At 33.8% G+C, this 21,708-nt stretch overlaps 1 non-coding gene across 1 annotated transcript; it reads right to left on the bottom strand.

Annotated features, from left to right (window-relative positions):
• Nucleotides 1-21,524: 21,524 nt before the first annotated feature.
• Nucleotides 21,525-21,606, bottom strand: TRNAS-ACU (transfer RNA serine (anticodon ACU)). Its single transcript has one exon. It is a non-coding gene; the product is annotated as a tRNA-Ser (tRNA).
• Between the last annotated feature and the right edge of the window lie 102 nt (nucleotides 21,607-21,708).

Genomic DNA, 21,708 nt, shown 5'->3' with positions numbered 1-21,708 from the left:
ATTACTCAGTACGACTTATCCTAGTTCGGCCTCTCCGCCTACGTCCAGTCCCCAGAGTCCCTTCGGGCTTTTTTAATCCAATACTGAGCTTTTTAAAGGTAGAGCACAAACCGTTTACGAGGCAGTTGAATATGCAAGAGTACCTTCCTCTATTCGTCTACTCAACTCCTACTAAGTGCTATAACCGAACACCCAGATTTCTCTACCACTGAGTACTAAAACCGAGTACTCAGCACCACTCTCTCAATTTTACAATTGATACAAACTTGTTCTTTTCTAGATGAAGAACACTTTAGATGATTACAAAATCAATCTAGCTTTTACACAGAAATGGAAATTTGGTGTAAGATATTTTTCTTGTTTGAATGTGCTTTGTATGTATGCTCTTTTTCTCTTTTTTTTCGGCAATCGGCTTGGGATCTAAGAATGAACTTGTCCTTTTTACAGTTGAAGTCTGAAGCTCTAATGATTTGAATCTGGATCTATTCGTTGAATACAAACGGCTCTTTCTTGCATCATTGTTCTGGTCAGCTTCAGATTTGCAGGCCAATCCTGTCGTCTGAAATTCACAGGCGTCAGGCTTGTCTTCTTCCCGCAGGTGCGTCTTCTAGTGCCAGTTCGTCTTTTAGCTAATGGACAGTTGACCCATGCATCTCGAAATTGACTCTGTGCGTAATTCTAAGGCTTCTGTTATTGGTGTAGACAGATGTCGGATCTTGTCTTTTAGCAAACGGATCAATAGTGCTATCCTGACGAACACTCAGCTTGACTTTATTGACGTTGCTTTTGTTCTTTGCTTCTGAGTCATATTCTTACTCAGCTTCCGTGGTCAGCTTCGTCTGCAAGCTTTAAGGTTAGAGGAAGACTTCTCTGAGTTGCGTTCCACTCAGCTTCTTTGGTCAGCTTCATCTTTAAGCGTTTGTTCTGAAGATGACTTTTCTTCTATTTTGCTGAGTTGTACTCCACTCAGCTTGTGCTGTGTTCTCATGTTGACTTCGTCCTGTCTTACTTTTTATTTCTGTTTTCATTTATACTTATACTCAACATTGAACAAACATATTAGTACAATTAAATCAAAGCACTTAAATTTAATTGCCTCTTAATCATGGATTAACTTAAATAATTTTGTCAAATCAAAATCATGTGGAAAGGTGTTTCAACATATTTCAGTTCAGTGATGTTACAGTTTAATAATATCTCAGTTCAGTAATGTTTCATTTTAATAATGTTTCAGTTTAGTAATGTTTCACTTCAGTGATGTTTCAGTTTAATGATGTTTCAGTTGAGTGATGTTTCAGTTTTGTAATATTTTAGTTTAGTAATGTTTCAATTTTGTAATATTTCAGTTTAGTGATGTTTGAGTTCAGTGATGTTTCAGTTTAGTAATGTTTCAGATTTATAATATTTCAGTTCAGTGATGTTTCAGTTCAGTGATGTTTCAGTTCATTGATATTTCAGTTCAGTGATGTTTCAGTTCAGTGATGTACTAGTTTAGTAATATTTCAGTTCAGTGATGTTTCAGTTTAGTAATATTTCAGTTTAGTAATATTTCAGTTTAGTATACCTAAGGATTTACAAATTGAGCTTACAATCCTAAGGATTTATAAATTGAGCTTACAATCCTAATGATTTATAAACAATTTATAAATCATTAGGATTGTAAGCTCAATTTATAAATCCTTAGGATTGTAAGCTCAATTTGTAAATCCTTAGTTTTTTTATTTCTTTAAGCCTTCATTTATTTATAAACAATCATTGAGCTTATAATTCATAATATAACGTAATAAATATAAGCTCAATTTATAAATCCTTAGGATTGTAAGCTCAATTTGTAAATCCTTAGGATTGTAAGCTCAGTTTATCTATAAATAGTCATTAAGCTGTCAATCTGTAACGTAACGTAACGTAACATAACGTAACGCAACGTAACTTGACACGACGTAATGTAACTTGACATGACATAACATATTATAACGTGATGTAACGTAGCATAACATAACATAATATAATGTTACATAACGTGAATAACGTAACGTAACGTAACATAATATGATGTAATGTAACATAATGTGATGTAACATAACGTAATGTGATGTAACGTAACATAATGTAACGCAACATATACCATAACGTAACGTAACGTAATATAACATAACGTAGATCACTAACTTTCACGAAAAATATTACTTTCATGTAAAAAATTTGGACTTTACGTAAATCTCATTTCTCTAGAGATAATTTACGTAAAATTGGACTTAATTAACATAAAGTTGTATTTTTACAAAAAAAAGCAATAACATTGCAAAAAATCAAGTTTTACGTAAAACATTTGAATTTTATGTAAATCTTATATGTTTAGGTGACGTGACGTAACGTAACGTGACGTAAGCTTAATTTATAAATCTTTAGGATTGTAAGCTCAATTTATAAATCCTTAGGATTGTAAGATCAATTTGTAAATCTTTCGGTTTTTATTTTTATTTTTTCAAACTTTTATTTATAAACAATCATTGAACTTGCAATCCTTAATGCAACGTAACGTAACATAATGTAAGTAACGTAACATAACATAATAAATATAAGCTCAATTTATAAATCCTTAGGATTGGAAGCTGAATTTGTAAATCCTTAGGTTTTTTTTATTTCTTTAAACTTTTATGGGATAAGATACCAAAATAGGCCTAAGGTTTTTGGGGAAGTACCAATTTAGGCTCAACATTCAAAATAGCACCAATATAGGTTTAACATTTACAACATAATATCAATTTAAGCTTAACGTCTACAATATAGCATCAATTTAGGCCTCGCGTACAAAATAACACTAATATAAGCTTAACGTTTACAAAATAATACGAATTTAAGCTTAACGTTTACAAAAATATATCTTTTTTTTTGGTAAGAAAGGAAAGGAAAAAAAACAAAACCAACAAAAAACCTACACCGGGATCAGTCTAGGAAGGTTGACCCCAATCCTATCCTCTAGGAGAGAAGGCAAAAGAAAAGAAGGAGGAACAGAGAGGGTAGAAACACCTAACATTCTCCCATGCCCAGCAGCTGCTAAGCGATCCGCCACGCGGTTTTGCTCCCTAAAAATATGGGAGAAATTAAGATACTCAAAGGCAGGACGAAGCCTCAAAATAGCTTTGATGAGATTCTGGCTCTTCAGACAAACAGCCTGGCTATCTGAAATCTTGTTAATAGCCTCCAGATTATCAGATTCCACCGAGAGCTTTTTAACACCCATGCGAATGGCGAGTTTAATACCTGACAAGATACCCCAGAGCTCCGCAGAAAAGGAGGAGCCCGTCCCCAAGTTATGGGTAAACCCCGCCATCCAATTGCCACCAGCATCCCGAAGAACTCCTCCAGCAGCAATTCTGCCATTGCTAAGGCAGGAGCCATCAGTATTCAACTTAGCAAACCCTTCTCTAGGCTTACTCCAGCCAACTAGCATGATCTCTTTATCCGGGGAGGGGCGAACAAGGGAATCTCTTTCAAAGCTTTGAGTAATAACAAAGAGCTTCTTCGAGAAGAAAAACAGTAAATCAGGAATAAGGACAGCCTTACCCGCAAATAATTCTTCATTCCTCCACTTCCAGATTTGGTGACAAGTAATAGCAAAGAGGATGGCACCGTGCTCCATGTTGGCCAGCAAGTTCCCCTTGGCTCCTTGAGAGAACCAGTCCCTTTCAGAAAAGGCCATGAAGGAAGGGAGGATGTGATGAGGGAGGATCCCTTCCCAGATCTTCTTACTATTTGGGCAATCCCTCAAGGCATGGCACAAGGTTTCCACATTGCCTCTGCATCTACTACAGGCACTAGACTCAGTCAAGTGCCTTCTGTGCCTATCCGCATTCGTAAGGAGACTGTCTTTGATACCCAGCCAAAGGAAGCTCCTGATACGGTAAGGGATCTTGAGGGACCATATGGACTTCCAAATCTCCAAGGGAGGATCAGCCCTATTAGGGGTAAAAGCTTCATAGGCCGATTTACAAGAATAAGTACCATTATTCGTCAAGGCCCAGCAATGTCTATCCTTATCCTCCTCTTGATTGCTAATCTTCACTCCTCTAATGTTAAGAAGGGTCTCCAGACTAAAGAAAGAGTCGAACTTTGACCAGATCCAGTCTCCCCCCGAGTCCACCACATCAGCAATTTTCCAGGAAAGGAGATCAGCCGACGGAGGGGCATTACACACATCAATCAACGGTTTATCACCAATCCAGGTGTCATACCAGAAGCTAATAGATCTACCATTACCCACCTCTAGGCCAATCCCCGTACAGAATTCAGCAAACACGGCACTGAGCCCTTTCCAGAGGAAGGAACAGCTAACAACCCTCTCCTTCGGGCCACCAAAGATTCTATCTTTCCGATACTTCCCGCACAAGAGACGGACCCAAAGGGAGGAGGGGCATTGCCACATTCTCCAAAGAAAACAAAAATATATCTAATTTAAGCTAAACGTCACAATTAAATTAACCATATTATATTCTTTTCCTATTAACTTTATATGTTTTCTTTTTATTTAGTTCTATTTTCTTATTTATTATAATACAATTAGTTAGTTTTCTTGCCCATTAAAACCTTATATTTGTTTTTCATCAACCATTCCATGACTCCGAAATTCTATGGCTCATGTAATATATGCAAACTAAAAGTAATTGAATATCCACAATATTTTGAACACTGACATGTACTAGTGTTCAAAATATTACCAGTGTTCAAAATATTGTGGATATTCAATTACTTTTAGTTTGCATATATTACATGAGAAATGAAATTTAGTAGTCATGGAATCATTTATGAAAAACAAATATAAGATTTTAATGGACAAGAATACTAATTAATTGTATTATAATAAATAAGAATATAGAACTAAATAAAAGATAACATATAAAGTTAATAGGGAAAGAATATAATATGATTAATTTAATTATGACGTTTAGCTTAAATTGTATATATTTTGTAAAACGTTAAGCTTAAATTCGTATTATTTTGTAAACGTTAAGCCTATATTGGTGCTATTTTGAACATTGAGCCTAAATTGGTACTTTCCCAAAAACCTTAGGCCTATTTTGGTACCTTATCCCAACTTTTATTTATAAACAATCATTGAGCTTACAATCCTTAACACATCGTAACCCAACGCAACGTAAGTAAAGTAATGTAATAAATATAAGCTCAATTTAGAAATCCTTAGGATTGTAAGCTCAATTAATAATTGAGTGGCCACCGGTGTTAAAAAGTGTAAAGTTCAGTGACCATACCAGGAAGAATTGAAGTTCAGTGGTCATAATGTGAAAATTGGTAAAGTTCAATGACAATTGGTGTAATTTACCCAAACATCCTTCACCAAAAGACATTGAAGAAAATGATTTTTATTTATTTTATTTTTAATGTTTTATGAATTTATTATAGAAAGAGTAAGTATTTTTGGAAAATGTGGACAATCATTTATTATAGAAAGAGAAATATGCATTTAGGTAACCTGATAACTTATTGGTAACCTGCTATAGCAGGTCATTTATTTAGAATATGATAGTCTCCATGGATGAAGACTCTCCATTGAGAACTCTTCCATATATATATATATATATATATAGTTTAAAATAATACCATTGAAAGCCTTAGGTATCATGGACACAAAGGCTGCTGCAATTGGCTTGTCTTGAGCAATAGAAAAAATTAAATCTTCAGGAAAAGTGATGGCTTCTTTATCCCACAAAACAACGTTCATTTCTTGTCCACTTATTTACAAATAAAAATGTCAAATTTTATTATTTTTTTCCAATATAGAAATCATGCGCTTAATTTATATATTAATTTAAAACTTGGAGTCTTTGAGGCTTATGTCTCGTTTCTTCTTAATTTGGTCATTAACTCGGATATCTTCTAAATTTCCAACCATTGTAATTAAACCGAAGGTATCTAATATGCATAATTTATGTTAGTTGAAACATTTTTAAAAAAAATTGAATTAAAGAAAAAATTATAAACCATTGTTATTTATATAAAAAAACATACCGATTAGATAGTCCAACAAACCAGTATGCTCTACAACCGTCTCAAAAGAAAGGAAATTAAATATGTCATATGAAATGTCCGTTATAGTAGTTTCGAGTTTCCTAACGTAGGTGTTGTAAGGGAAACGCAGACGAAAAGGATTGCTGGAAATTCGATACTTCGACTGTGAAGTAATAACTTGGAATCCTGAAATGTGATACACACTACCTTCTAGAAGAAGTGTTCTGAACTTTTCAGAAATATCATTTGAAATCGTCGCCTGAATAGATAAAAAAATATTAACAAATTAGTTTAAAACTCTTAAAAAATAAAGCAATTGATGGCAAATAATTTTAAAACAATTTGATACAAAGTTATATAAATTTATTATATTTATCCAACACAAAACCAATAAAAAATCAAAACTACATGTATAACAAAAAAAACTCTATAGTAATAATATATATGGATTATTGTATGTAGATAAGATAAAACAAAAGAAACATAACATGATAATTTGGGACACACATTAAATGACATATGAGTTTCAAATAATAGGAAAGAAAATAGTAATATTATTGTATGGAAAAGTGGGGAGATATTAAATGACATTAAATGCTAGTTTGTTTTATCTTGAAAAGTTATTGTATGGAAGGTGGGGACATATTAAATGACATTAAATGCTAGTTTGTTTTTTTATATATAATTATTAATAAATTTTAAAAAAGTATAAATTTAAAATTTTCTTGTAAAAATAGCATTGTATAGTGTCTCATATATTAAATGTAACTATTACTTTTAAAAAAAATGTAACTATTACTTTTAAAATATTAAAAATAAGTAGATTTGTAACAAAATAGATAAAAAAATGTTAACAAATTAGTTTAAAACTCTTAAAAAAATAAAGCAATTGATGGAAAATAATTTTAAAACAATTTGATACAAAGTTATATAAATTTATTATATTTATCCAAGACAAAACAAAAAAAAAACACCAAAAGTATATGTATAGGAAAAAAAACTCTATATTAATAATATATTTGCATTATTGTATGTAGATAATGTAAAATAAACAAAACTATATTTTAATAATTTATGTGCATTAATTGTATATAAATAAGGGATAAGTACAAAAAAAAAATGCATGTGGTATACACTTTTTGCAAACTCGAACCTGTGGTATTTTTTTTTTTTTTTGCAAACAGAGGTATGTGTTACAGGCCGTTAGCAAACAGAGGGTAAATTGACTAACGGTGTTAAAATTCAAAGAGAAAAGAGTTAATTTGGTCCTTATATTTATTTATTTTATAAATTAACCCCCTAATTATCTAATTATCACAAATAAACTCCAAAATCAAAAATAAAAAAATACCATCTTTTCCATCTCTTTTTCATTTTTTATTTTCCTTCTTCTTTCTCTCTCCTCTCTCTTCTTCTTCTTCTTCTTCTTCTTCTTCTTCTTCCTCCTCCTCCTCCTTTCCTCTTATTCTTCTCTTCTTCTTCCTCCTATCCTCTTCTTCTTCTTTTCTTCTATTTTTTTTTGTTTAAATTTTGATTCCAGAATTTCTGGAATTTTCCAGAATTCTGGAAAATTCCAGAAATTATGGACAACGTCTGAAATCCAGACATTCATCAGGTATGGATTTTCCAGACGCAACGTCTAGAAAATCCAGACGTGATGAACAGCTGGATTTCAAACATCCAGAATTTTTGGAAATTTCCAGAAATTCTGGAAAATTTCTAGAATTTCTGGAAAATTCCAAAAATTCTGGAATCAAAATTTTGAAAAAAAATAGAAGAAAAGAAGAGGAGAGGAGGAGGAGGAAGAAGAAGAAGAAGAATAAGAGAGAAAGAAGAAGAAGAAGAAGAAGAAGAAGAAGAAAGAAGGAAAATAAAAAATGAAAAAGAGATGGAAAAGATGGTATTTTTTATTTTTATTTTTGATTTTGTGTTTATTTGTGATAGTTAGATAATTAGGGGGTTAATTTATAAAATAAATAAATATAAGGACCAAATTAACTATTTTCTCTTTGAATTTTAACACCGTTAGTCAATTTAGCCTCTGTTTGCTAACGGCCTGTAACACATACCTCTGTTTGCAAAAAAAAAAAAAATACCACAGGTTCGAGTTTGCAAAAAGTGTATATCACAGGCATTTTTTTTTTGCTTATCCCTATAAATAATGTCAAACAAAAGAAACATATAACATGACAAATTGGGAAACACATGAAATGACATATGATGCCAAAAAGAATTATTTCTTGGAAGTTTCAAGACATGAACACCATACTTGTTTTAGACTTTTTTTTTTTATATATTTTTAATCCTAATAGTCAAATATGTTATCAAACCATACCAACCACATTAAATGTTATGGTTTTTAAATTCAATTACTAACAATTTGAAATACTTGAAAAATGTTAAAAAAATGCAAGAATGTATGAAAGAATTATTTAATAAAAAATTATAGTAAAAGTTTTATATTTTTTTCAAACAATATGTATTATTTAATTAATTTTACTAAGATCCAAAAATTAAATAATATTAAACATTACTCATTAAAAATGACTCAAGATATGGATAAACTTCTTAAAGAAGTTAGATTTAATACACTATATATTACAGTTACTATTTTCCAAAAGAAAATATAAAGTCTTAATAAATACTAATATTATATTCAACATAAAATTTACAATAATAATAACTATTTTTTTTCTTATTAAATTTTAAAATTAAATAAAAAAAATTTATGATTTTCCAGAAAAATTTTAACAAAAGTTTGAAAAGTTTTTTTTAGTTCTAAATTATTTGTCTTAAAAAATGTCAAAAAGAAATGAGGATTATTATTAATTCTACTTTTATTTATTTTTTATTTAATAGATAAATAAGTAATTAAGTCATATCAATTACATATAATGCACACTTTCTTTTTAATTTAGTAGTTTTAAAAAATGTATTATAAGTTCAAAAACAAAAAAAAAAATTGTTCCAAATAAAATGCTTATTCAATTAGAAAAAATTGTTTTAGTTTTTTCTACTTATTTTATATTTTTTTAAATAAATATATTTTCTAACAATATTAAACAAATTAAGTGATATTTTTTTTCATACTTCTATTGTTAATAAATTTAAAAAGTAGAAAAATATTCAAAAAATGCAAAATCATATGAAAGCAAAGTTAACCAAAAAAATATGTTTAAATTTTTTGTTTTTAAGTATATACTATATTATTTGTACTACTGATAATTGTTTAACTCGTATTATTTCGTAATTTTTTTTATTGTTTTAAATGATTGAAAAAGAATGCATACTTAAAAAAAATGAATTCAATTATTAAATATATAGGTGGTTAAATCATACCATCCACATTAATTTTTTTTTTTAATTGAAATACGGATCTAGCCCAATGGGAAGTCCAACCAGGTTGGCATCCCCGAAAAGGCAAAGAACCAAATATATAAATGAAGAGATGAAAAAAGTATGAAACCAGTACAAAGAATGTTTTAAGAAAATCTAAACATATCCCTACCAAGGGCATTATCTCTAGCAAGAAGGGAGCAGAAATCTGGAAGGGTATTCCACATTTGTAAATCTGAGGCCAGACGTCCGTAATTAGCAAGAGCGTCCGCCACTTGATTTTCCTCACGGAACACATGAGAGACAACCACCTGAATATGTGTCATTGAATCTAAACAATTTAACCAATCCACACGCATTGTCCAGGGAATGATCTGCGCACGGGCACGAAAAATTCGAATAACGTAAGTCGAGTCACTTTCAATCCAGAGGCGAGTCCATCCACGTGACCTCGCAATTGAAACTGCAAAAATAGCGGCTTGCAATTCCGCCATGTGTACCAAAGCACAATCAAGGGGGAAGGTAAATGACCCAAGGGGATGCCCATGACTATTTCGAAAAACCACACCGCAACCAGCTCTACCCGAGATCACGGAGGCATCAGTGTTAGCTTTAGTCCAATCAGACGGAGGGGGCTGCTGATAGCGCGACACCTAGTGGTAGAGTTTCTATGACGAAATATATATATTATGAGTGCGGACTCTATATCTATGGATGTGATCTTTATAAATTGCTCTTAACTCTACTAGACGCTACGACTACTTAGGGGCAAGTGTACCCCGTCGTATCAAGTAATAATCCGGTTAAGACCGGGTATCGAATTCACGGGATTTATAATTACAAGTATTAGACGACTCGGTTTCGTATGTTATTTAAGTGATGATTACTTTGGGGTAAAGTAAGACACAACTACACACTATTCCTAACTATTGGCGACACAGATTTATGTAGCTAAAACCCTATGAAGTGGGATGAATTATGATAAGTTATAACCACGATAAATAACGACTCTAAATGTATACGGATAATAATTTACTCTTGCAAAGATGACTAAGTGTAGTAGGACCGACCCGTGAAGTACTTAGATTACGTGATTCCTAGTCAAGGCGTGTCTAATGCGGGGGAATTAGAAACTAGGGCCCGTAAGTTCTGTGGCTTGTCAATTCCTACGGTTTCCGGTTTGTCACTTCCGGTAGGGCAACACCTATATAACTCCCTAAGGATAGCCCAAATGGCGTCGGAAATCGCGTTCTCCTACACAATAATCAATTATCAATATCAAAACAAGTAGCAAACACTAACACGTAAAGAGAAATAGAGATTATAAATCATGAAATTATAAATATGAAATGTATATAAATGGAATACAACTAAGCCTAGTACATAGGAAGAGTACAAGCTAATTAGCACGTAAAAAGGGAGTATCCGCCCTTGAAACTAGCTAACCGGACTCAAAGCCGTCTCCTAGGTCGTGGAGGTGGAACTCTCGAGCTTGGTGACGAATGGTGGAGCGGAACTTCGATGGAATGCCGAAACAACTGAACAAGCTCTCGAGGTGGAGAGTTTAGCTACAAAAACTAAATCTATACTACAACAAGTAACAAAACAAGTATAGTTTTCTCTCTAGTGTGTAATTATTTCTTCGATTGGTCTCAAATGAAGTTCAAGAGCTTCCTATTTATAGACATCAAGCAAGGGCAAGTTGTAATTTCACAAAGTACAAGTATGGAGCAACATTATTTGGTGCAAAAATCCCATGATACGCCCCGCGTAAGGTGGTCTACGCCCTGCGTAAGTGCCCATTCCGTCAGAAATCTCCTGCATGTGGACCAATTCGTTGTCTTGTTGTCTCAAGCACGCCTTGCGTAAAAGGTTGTACGCCCCGCGTGTTTGAGTCTCTGAAGTTTTATTGCTTGAATTGGGGCTTTTACGCCGTGCATAGCTGAAGTACCCTCCGCGTAAAAGAGTCTCTGAGTTTTTATCATTGAAGAATAGCTTGGTACGCCTCGCGTGTATGGTTATACGCCCCGCGTACGAAGAGTTGACTCAGGGAGACAATGCAGTCTGACTTTCAGGATTAGGCCAATTATTGCCGACATGTGTCATACGCCCCGCGTAGAGTGGCATACGCCCCGCATATGCTGAGTCAATTCCACATGGCTCCTGCGGATAAGGCAATTATTGCTGACACATGTTTTACGCCCCACGTAAAGGATTATACGCCCCGCATATTCGAGTAGATTCTTGCTCCTTGCTCGTACCTAAAATACAAATCTTGCGAGCCGAGTTAGCTTGACGTTTTTATTTCCTAAACTAATCAAAAGTACGGAAAATTAACTGAAAGTACGATATTTATTTTTATTTCTTTATTTTATTAAAACACTTTATTTTTTGTAATTAAACTTATTTATTTTATCCAAAATCAACCTGTAAATCACGATAAAAGATAGGGGTAAAATACCCCTATCAAACCTCCTCGGACTTTAAAGTTTTACTTGTCCTCAAGTAAAAGAAATCGAAAGACAAGGGATTGAGAAAATTAAGAAACAAACCGAAGGTTGGTTTTGCCAAGTGCGTGATTTCAAAGTTATGGTTTTGTGCAAAGGTTTCGGTAAGTACCTACGCAAACAATTGAGTACGAAACTTGTTTGAAACCTCCATGATCAAGATTTAATAGGCAATATTAACGGGGGTTGATTATCTTTTGAGAACCCGATAGTACCTCACCAAGGGATTTCGCTCTTACGCTCAATTTTAGGTGGGTCGGTGTTTTAGCACTCTTCTTTGCACTTACTCGAGATCATGTTGAATTTGCATTTTCATCCGGGTTTTTCCTCCTAAAATATGGTTAAGAAACATTAAAAATGAACCCGGAGGGGGGTTGTAATGTGGGTGGCTTCTTTAGTGGTTAGTTTAAAGAGACTCGAGTTCAAAAATACCGTTTTGTGATTGCACTGTTTCATTGTTTATTTCGGCATTGGCGAATTTTACAAAATATACTTCAAAATTGCTCGGGTGGAGCTTGAGAATGCCTTTTTATTTTTATTGTATCCTTTGTTTTGATAGAGGTACAAAAACAATATTTTGAGAACTTATGGTGCTCACTTGCTAAGGCCGTGACTTATTTCGGGTAATTCGGGTGCAACTTGATTATGTCGGTAATTGAACAAGAGGAAAAATGGTTAAATGTTAAGAGGGTATTAACAAAAAAAGTTGGTTAATAGGCTCGAAGGGGTTTCCTAATGTTCAATGAAAACGAGAAAAATAAATTAAGAAAAATTAGCCTAAGTGGGTTCGGTTTATCATCTATTGCCTTTTTACCAAAAATAAGTGTACTTAACCCGGTATTGGATGCAAATTCTATGAGTCGAGTGAAGTCAAAGCTCTCGAAAAATTGTGAAAGAATTAGAGTTCTCGTACGAACTCTTTTAGGCTCAAAAATACCTCACAAAGATTCGGGTTTAAAATTGTGTACTATCAAGTTTTCGCTAAATTCTCAACTATCCCGTTTTTATTGCCTTTTTAAAGTTTATTATGGAGATAACATTTGGGTTAAGGCTCAATGTCTTAGTTTAGTACTACCCTAAGTTTTGCACAAATTCCCTAACTTTAAGATCAAGACTAAAATCTCTTAATTGAATCATTCCTTTATGTTCCGACGCTTTTATTTTTGACGACAAATAACGGAACTTTGATTAATTTCCGAAGGAGGGATAGCGTGTTGGGAAAAATTTGAAAGATTCAATAAAGTAGTTTAATTATTATTTTTTTTTTGTATTTATTTGATTTTTATTTTTGTTTTTGTTAGTGCAAAACAAACGTTAAGTGCGGGGTTGTACGGCCCTCCGTGTTATTTAAAATGACGCCTATTCTAAGGGCATCGCAAAAAGAAGTTAAAACAAAAACAAAAATAAAGTAAGAATGAAGTAAGGAAAGGAAAAGAAGACCCTTAGTGGTCAGGGGCCCTACGCGAGGCGTGCCCAGGGGGGCGCCCCGCGTAGGGTAGCATTTATAGTGCGTTTTGGGGTCAGAGACTCAAATACGCGGGGCGTAATAGTGAGGGCGCCCCGCGTAAGGCGGTGGTTTTATTGTTTTGGGAGTCAGAGACCCAAATACGCGGGGCGCGGGAACAGGGCGCCCCGCGCGTTTGAGTTTCTGAACTTTTTTAAGCATAAAAATGATGGGCACGCGGGGCGTGCCATGGGGTACGCCATGCGTGGTGTTATTCTAAACAATAAAACGAAAATAGCGAAAGCACAAAACATAAACGGAACTTAACAATTTCAATTAAAAAGAACATCCTACATTAAAAACATAAAAACAACATAGGAAATAATAAAAACAACATCAAAAAGAAAATAAAGAAAACATGAAAAGAAAAGAAAGGGAAACTATGGTTGTGGTGGAGGCGGATTGTCACGGATGTTGAAGTGGGTGTAGAAGGCGTTGGTGAAGGCGTCAAAGTTAGCCCTATCCTCTAGCCGTTGAGCCTCTAGGGTATCGAAGCGAGAGTCGAAATGAGCCCGATCCCTACGTTGGTTATCCTCCAAAATATCCAACCGAGCAGGCCGCCCCCGAAGTTTCGCCCGAGCCGAAAGTTGGATGCTTTAAGGATTTAAAAGCGTTTTTGTCCAATGGCCGAGGCACAAGGCACGGGAGGCGCTCGAGGGCAGCTTCACCGAGAGCGTTGAGGGCGAAAATGGTGACGAGGTGGCCAAAACTAAGCTTTGCCCGCTTCCGGATGGGTGTGGAGTGGAGGTGAGCAGCCACGTGATAGGCGAGGTCATAGGTGAGCCCATTGACACAACAGTAGAGGGCCTACAGTTCGTGTTTGTTGACCTTAGAGGCCTTGAACTTCCTCAAGAAGTAAAATGAGATGAAACGGTGGAGAAGTTGGAGGATAGGGTCACGGATGAGAGATGGGCGGAGGTTGGAGATGTGATAGTCATCGGAACCGGTAATGGAGGCCCAAAACTCATGAGCGGCAACGCCGTCGGGCCAACTGGATCTCCCCCCCTCCGTTTGGAAAGTGAAATGGTGTTGGAGCCATTGAGTGTCAATGGAGAAGGGGCGGTTGTGGAGGCGGAAGTTGAAGAGTGCGGCTCCGGGGACATTGTTAGAGGTGAGGGTGGTGTAGAACTCAAGGACCAAGGAGGGGTACACATGGTATTCTTTGCTATAGATATCATACCACCCGAGTGCACGGAGACGAGCTTCAAAAGGTATGCCGAGATCGTGTTGATCAAGCACGCTACGTGGGATATAGGGAAGCTTCATGACAGTGGCGGCACAAAGGTCTTCATACCGGGTGGCCTCCTCCTCGGTGAGAAAGTGAAAAGGAGCCCGGTATAGGTGGGTGGGGGGGGGGGGGGTGTTTCCTCCCGTTCGGGAGGTGGAGGTGATTGTTGGTTTTGTGCGGAACGGGAGGATCGGGCCCGAGTGGACCGTGGGGGGCGTATGTCGGCGGCTCTTTTTCGTGCCATGACAATAGTAAGGAAGGGAGGAGAAGTAGAAGGAGATGAGTGTTGGGGAAGAATTGGGTTAATAAGTAGAGAAAAAGAGGGAAAAAGGAAGGATATTTATAGGGAGAAAGTGGGGATCCAAGTGAAACTCGGATCCCCAGGAGGGGTACGCGCGGCGTGAAGCGGCCACGCCACGCGTATCCCACCTCTTGAGCTCTAATTTACACAATAGGGTGCGGTACGCGGGGCGTACATGGGAGTACGCCACGCGTAGTGCACCTCCTGCCCTTTTGGATGGAGGAAAATGGCAGGGACGCGGGGCGTACAAGGGGGTACGCCGCGCGTAAAGACGGATTGTGAAGAATCTTTTTCTGTTTTTTGTATTTTGAATTTTTTTTTTAGAGTTTTAATTCATGATATTATTAATGAGGAGTTAATGTTTTTTTATGTTTAATTAATGTTTTTAGGTGTTTTAATTTGAAATTAAGAGGGTAGTTAATGTTAATTTATTGTGGAGGGAGGTTAAGGATTTGAATTTGAAAGGGTGGAAGTTGATTGGGTGGAAGAAGAGGTGGAGTGGAGAAGTGGGAAAGATTTTTGGGGAAGAGGAGTGATGGGAAGTTATGACAAAAGAAAGGCTGCCATGGGGAGTTGTGATTCACAACTCCCCGAGGATACGCGCGGCGTACCCTAGGGTACGCCCCGCGTGTCCTCTATGTGGCACTTATTGGGATTAATCGTAAGATGCGCGGGGCGTATGGGGTTATACGTCCCGCGTACCTTAAATTTTTTATTTTTTTTTGGATTAATGTGGGATTTGATTTTCTTTTGGTTTTATAAAAATAATAAAAACTAGGCTAAAAATAAAATAAAAGCAAAAATTAAAACACAAACGAAAATAAAATGTAGAACAATAACTTAAAAAGGAAAAATAAAGAGAAGAGAGAGGAACAAAAATTTATAATTCATATAAACAAAAAGGTTTGAGTAATTCAAACCGATGCTACGTTTATAGTCGAAGTAGCTCGACTTTCTCACGCCGCGGCTTAGGGCAAGGTGTCCGGGTTGGAACTTGACGGGTCCGAACTCCTATTGTTGAGGAGTGTTATTACTTGTCCGGATTCCCTATTCTTACCCCGCGGGTTCTGTTCGGTGTTCGCCGGGAGAGTCCCTAGTGGCCTTTCTTGTTGTTGACGGTTTAGGTGGGCCACCTGGCGGCTAAGATCCCTGCAAAACACTTCGCTATCGGAAAGACGGGTTAATATGTCCTTCAACAAGGACGTTACCGATTGGTCGTGTACATTGTTGGAAGGTGGAGCGTTCCGATTACCGGGCGCGGCTTGTGATTGCCCGAGCCCGTTTTCCCGAAATTCTTGTTCAAAGTTGGATGGGGGCCTCAACACGTTATTATTATTGCCATATGATAAGTTCGGGTGTTGGTACCGAGTCCTCCATCCGCCGTTATTATTATTATTATTGTGGTGAGAATAGGAGTTCGGATGGGAATTATACCTTTGGTTCTCTCCTCTTTTTCCCTAAGTCGCCGCCCCTCTCTTTATTTTTGGGATTCGTCGTCGCTTTAGTTCGTGAACCAATTGTCTTCCTCTTCCAATTCTATTGGCATGGTTGAAGGCTTGACCGGTGATACTAGATCGGGTGATTGATCCGAAATCCTTCCGCTGCAAATCAAGAACGGGATCTGCGCTCGGATAAATATATATATTGTGAATATATGCTTATCCCTACAGTTTCTCAGTAAAAAATATCAAAAGTGTTATGCATTCTTGCGATTATACATATATTGTTTAATTAATTGTAATAATGATAAATATTTTTAAAAAAAAATACTAAATGAAACAAATATATATTGTTTATAAAAAATATGTCATGGATTTCAAAATGTACATACAATAAAGTTTGAGTTTTTTTATTATTTTTTTTGTATTTTCAATACACAACTAAATTATTAAACCATATCATTTAAATTATAACTTTATTCAAAATCTATTATTAATAAGTTATAAAATCTAAAAAAATAAATTTAAAAATGTAATAATATATCAAAAATTATCTATAGAAATGATAATAGATTTTTTTTTATAATAGATGCCTTGTTATTTTGTAATTATATATATATATATATTTAATTGAAAGAAAAAATATTTGTGATTCAAAAAAAACTTTTTTGAAGGCTTGAATTTTTTGTAGTTCTAATTTTTTAAAAATAAATGAGGATTAATACTGTTTCTATATTAATTTATTTAATAGCTAAATAAATGATCAAATTATATCAATAACATTAAATACATATTTTCTTTTTAATTCAATAATTACTAAATTATTTAAAAAATGTATTGTGGGTTGAAAAAAAAATGTTCCAAATAAAATGCTTATTGAATTTGAAATTTTTATTTTAAACTTTCATTTTTATTTATTTTTCTATTTTCATAAATAAATTTGTTTTCAATCATATTAAATAATATCTTTTCTATAATTCGGTTGTTAAGAAATTTAAAAAGTAAAAAAAACTCAAAAAAAAGTAAGACCATATAAAAGTAAAACTGACCAAAAATTATGTTTGAATTATTTATTTTTCAACTATATATTATTTAATTATCTGCACCATTTACAATTTCTGAACTCATATTAAATGTTAATTTTTTTTTATTGTTTGTATGATTGAAAAAAATGCTTGCTTTAAAAAAATTAAATTAAATTATTAAACATATACCTGTTTAAATACAATCCACGTTAAATATCAAACTATTTTAAATTCAATTATTAAAAAATAAATAAATAATATCATTTTAAACTTTTTCCTTGGTTATGGAATATTTGTTTATTAAGTTTCAAAAACATGTAATTGAGTTTCTATACACAACTAAATTATTAAATCATATCAATTAAATTGAATGCTTACTTTATTTAGAATCCATTATTAATAAGTTATACATTAAGAAAAAAACTTTAAAAATGCAATAATATATTAAATTTTTATAATAACAGATTTTTTTTTGTAGTAAATACCTTATTCATTTTGTAGTTATACACACAAATATATATATTATTAATTATTTCACTAATAATAAAAAAAAACAATGACAATTTTTTCTTTTTATTAGTAAAAACATGTATGACTTTAATGAAAATAGATAAATAAAATGAAATAAGGTGTAAAAATAACCTCTAACGGTTAGAGCCAACATAAAGTCTAAAATGGTACAATTTGACCTATAACGACAGTGAAAACAATTTCACCCCTTATATTAATAAATTAAATCGATTACCGACACTATTATAACAAACAAATGTTTTTTTCTCTATTCTGCACCATTTATATAAACATTGTTTATAAAAAAAATAAGGGATAAGATACCAAAATAGGACTATGGTGTTGGAAAAATATTAATTTAGGTTTCACGTATAAAATAGAACCAGTATGAGGCTAACATTAAAAAAAAGTATCAATTTAGACATCGATAACAGAGTGGACGCGTCATTCCTATTACTCCGTTAAGTTTTGATTTCTCACTCCACGTACAACTGGAAGAACTTAATGGAATAATATAAACGTCGTGAATCATTCCATTATCGAGGCCTAAATTGGACCTTTTTTAACGTTAAGCCTATATTGGTTGTATTTTGTACGTTGAGCCTAAATTGATTCTTCACTAAAAAATGTAGGCCTATTTTGATACCTTATCCTAAAAAATAATAAATTTTATGATTCGATAATAGAATTGAAGAACAATATCTTTAATTTCAAAAAAAAAAAAATGTGATTTAATAAAACACATAACTGTCCTAAATAACTCTATAACCTTATTCATCAAACAAATTGACAATCTTAAAACCTTTTAGAGTAGAAATTGCATATTCAACATTATATGACCTCCCATGAATGCTTTACTTCAAGAAAAATTATGAAATTTACCTATAAAAAAATGTGTCGGCTTGCTTATCATAGCAGATGCAGCATTGGAGTTCCTTTTTTTTATCAAATAGTTTGCTGCTCATTCAGTAAATAATAACAATTTCAGCCAAAAGCATTAAATTTTTTTATCTTTTTTAACAGAATTTCATTATCTAGCTCACCTCGTTCTGGTTGAACTGCTACTTCCTCGACGGAGTTGTGCATTTGTGTCTGCATTTCCAAGCAGGCTTGCATTGCTTTTTCTCAGCTCATACATTTCCCATTGAAGTTGCTCCATCTGCCCTCTCAAATTCGTTTCCTGAGATTGTAACCGTGTGTTATCAATTACTTCTCAAAACATGATTGAAAACTTCTCAAGTATTTGTGAAAAGAATTAGCCAAACTCACGATTGATGGATAGAAAAACACTTGCACCTCATTTATCATGTCTTGTAGCTCTACTTCAGTTGGGTTCTGACCCAATGATCGCATCACAGCCTCCAGTTCCTTAGTAGTGATACAGCCTGATGAAAGGAACTACATTATTTCATGAAACAATTCCATTAAAACGCGAATGGCAAAATATCCAACGTTAGAACAGAAATCCCAAACATTTGGTTTTCGCAATATAAACATGAAAAGGCAATAATTTCATAAAAAAATGGTACAGTGAATTGGGGCACATATGCAAATCTAGTAATAATATTTTTTCATATAAAACAGAAAAACCAAAATAGAGAAGAAACGAAAATTCCAAAACTTTCAATCATTGTTTCTAACCTGGTCCTAGCTTGAAATATTCTTTATTCTTTATTCTTATCTTGAAATAAGGGATATTATCGAGGCCTAAATTGGACATTTTTTTAACGTTGAGCCTATATTGGTGCTATTTTGTACGTGGAGCCTAAATTGATACTTCACTAAAAAAACGTAGACCTATTTTGGTACCTTATGCTAAAAAATAATAAGCGTTATGATTTGATAATAGAATTAAAGAACAATCTCTTTAATTTCAGAAAAACATGTGATTTAATAAAACACATAACTGTCCTAAATAACTCTATAACCTTATTCATCAATCAAATTGACAATCTTAAAACCTTTTAGAGTAAAAATTGCATATTCAACATTATATGACCTCCCATGAATGCTTTACTTCAGGAAAAATTATGAAATTTACCTATAACAGCAACTGTAATCGGAGGAGAAAACTTACTGTTGAAAGGAAAGAGGCGATCTGAAAATGATGCTTGATACAACAACGAATTTAACATCGATTTAGAGCCGCTTTTTCGACCTCTTTATTTATAAAATCTTATGAAATGACATGGGAAAGTAATCTGAAACCGAAGAAGCTAGAAGAATTTAACATCGAATCAGCGTTACAGCTTAAACATGAGGGTTAATCGATACTGAAACAAATAAATTAAGATGCATATGAACTTCAAAAAGTGCAAAATAATAAAAAACGAAAGCACCAGATTTGAAAGTTGCAAGAAAAAATCAAAACCTTCAATTCTCTTCCCTACTAACTAAAATGAGAAATTTCCATAAGTCATAACCTAATTGACTAAATTCCCCAAATATCTCACCCAAATCCAAAAGCATGAACACATGTTACTCCTATTATCCATGACATGATTTTACAAATATAAATAAAACTTTTATCATATTTTCTAGTAGCCTCCTTGTAATTTAAGCATATTTTAATACAAATTTAGCATGTAACACATAAAGGCTTCAATTTGACTCTAAGAAAAGAAACAAAGAGCTCATAGATCTGTGTATTTCAACCTTTGAAATGGTTCTATTTTCACTATTTATAAGAAAATACATGCTAAATATCATTAATCAAAAAACTAAATAAACATATCTGGGAAAAAAAGAAAAGTGAAAAGCAATGAAAATTAGAGCTACATAAAACCATACCTGAACCGTACTTAAATACCCGTTCTTGGAGTCGCAGGTTCTTGGAGTTGCAGAAAAGGATTGAAGGCGGGCTACAATCTGAAAATCGAAGGATCATAATACATAATCATTTGAAGGATTAAAGAGTGTAATGATATGGATTTAAATGATAGCAGCTGTCTAAACAAAAGGGTTCATCGAAAATCATATACTAAGCTCGACATAGAGAGGGAAAGATAACTCTTGAACCTAGAAACCACTGGAAAAAATAACAGCAACTGTAATCGGAGGAGAAAACTTACTGTTGAGAGGAAAGAGGCGATCCGAAAATGATGCCTGATACAACAACGAATTTAACATCGATTTAGAGCCGCTTAAATCTTACGAAATGACATGGGAAAGTAATCTGAAACCGAAGAAGCTAGACGATTAAATCATGTATATCGGCTGCAAAAAGGGGAAAAGAGATATGAGAGAACCGACAGTTTAGGGAGGGAAGAAGATAAGAGAAGCAACTGGAAAATGATAGGGAATGAGTGGAGTAAAGAGAATGCAACCCTACCAAGGTCTAATTTACTGAAAGGGACTTTAAAAACGATGTCGTTTTAGATAAATGAGGAGCAGTTTTTCAGAAACTCCAGGGACAACATACGAAATCAATTAGAAAACTTGCTGAAAAGACAATAAAACCAGTTGATGATGGAGAAAATGATAAGGGCTCAATTGGAAATTTAGAAAAAGATGCCCAAAAGACAATAAAACCAGCTAAATAGAAAGCATGGTGAGGATTGTAAGGGTTCAATTGGATACCCTTGTTAATATCATTGTGCAATTAATCAATGGAATTAAAGAATAATATAAAAAATATTGCAAGGATTCGTGGCCTGTGAGATTCGAACTCACGCGAGAAAACCCCACTTACTTAGTAGGCAAGCGCCTTAACCACTCGGCCAAAGCCACGAGACAATTGCAAGGGAAATAGTAAGATATTTTACTATTTCTAAATTAGTCATAGAATGTATTTTTTTAAAAAGATTTATTTAATTCTTTTATGTATTTTTA

Source organism: Euphorbia lathyris, chromosome 1, assembly GCF_963576675.1.
Source record: "Euphorbia lathyris chromosome 1, ddEupLath1.1, whole genome shotgun sequence".
NCBI classification, from domain to species: domain Eukaryota; kingdom Viridiplantae; phylum Streptophyta; class Magnoliopsida; order Malpighiales; family Euphorbiaceae; genus Euphorbia; species Euphorbia lathyris.
Note: the sequence above shows the minus strand (reverse complement) of the source record. Positions and strands in the feature narration are given on the sequence as shown.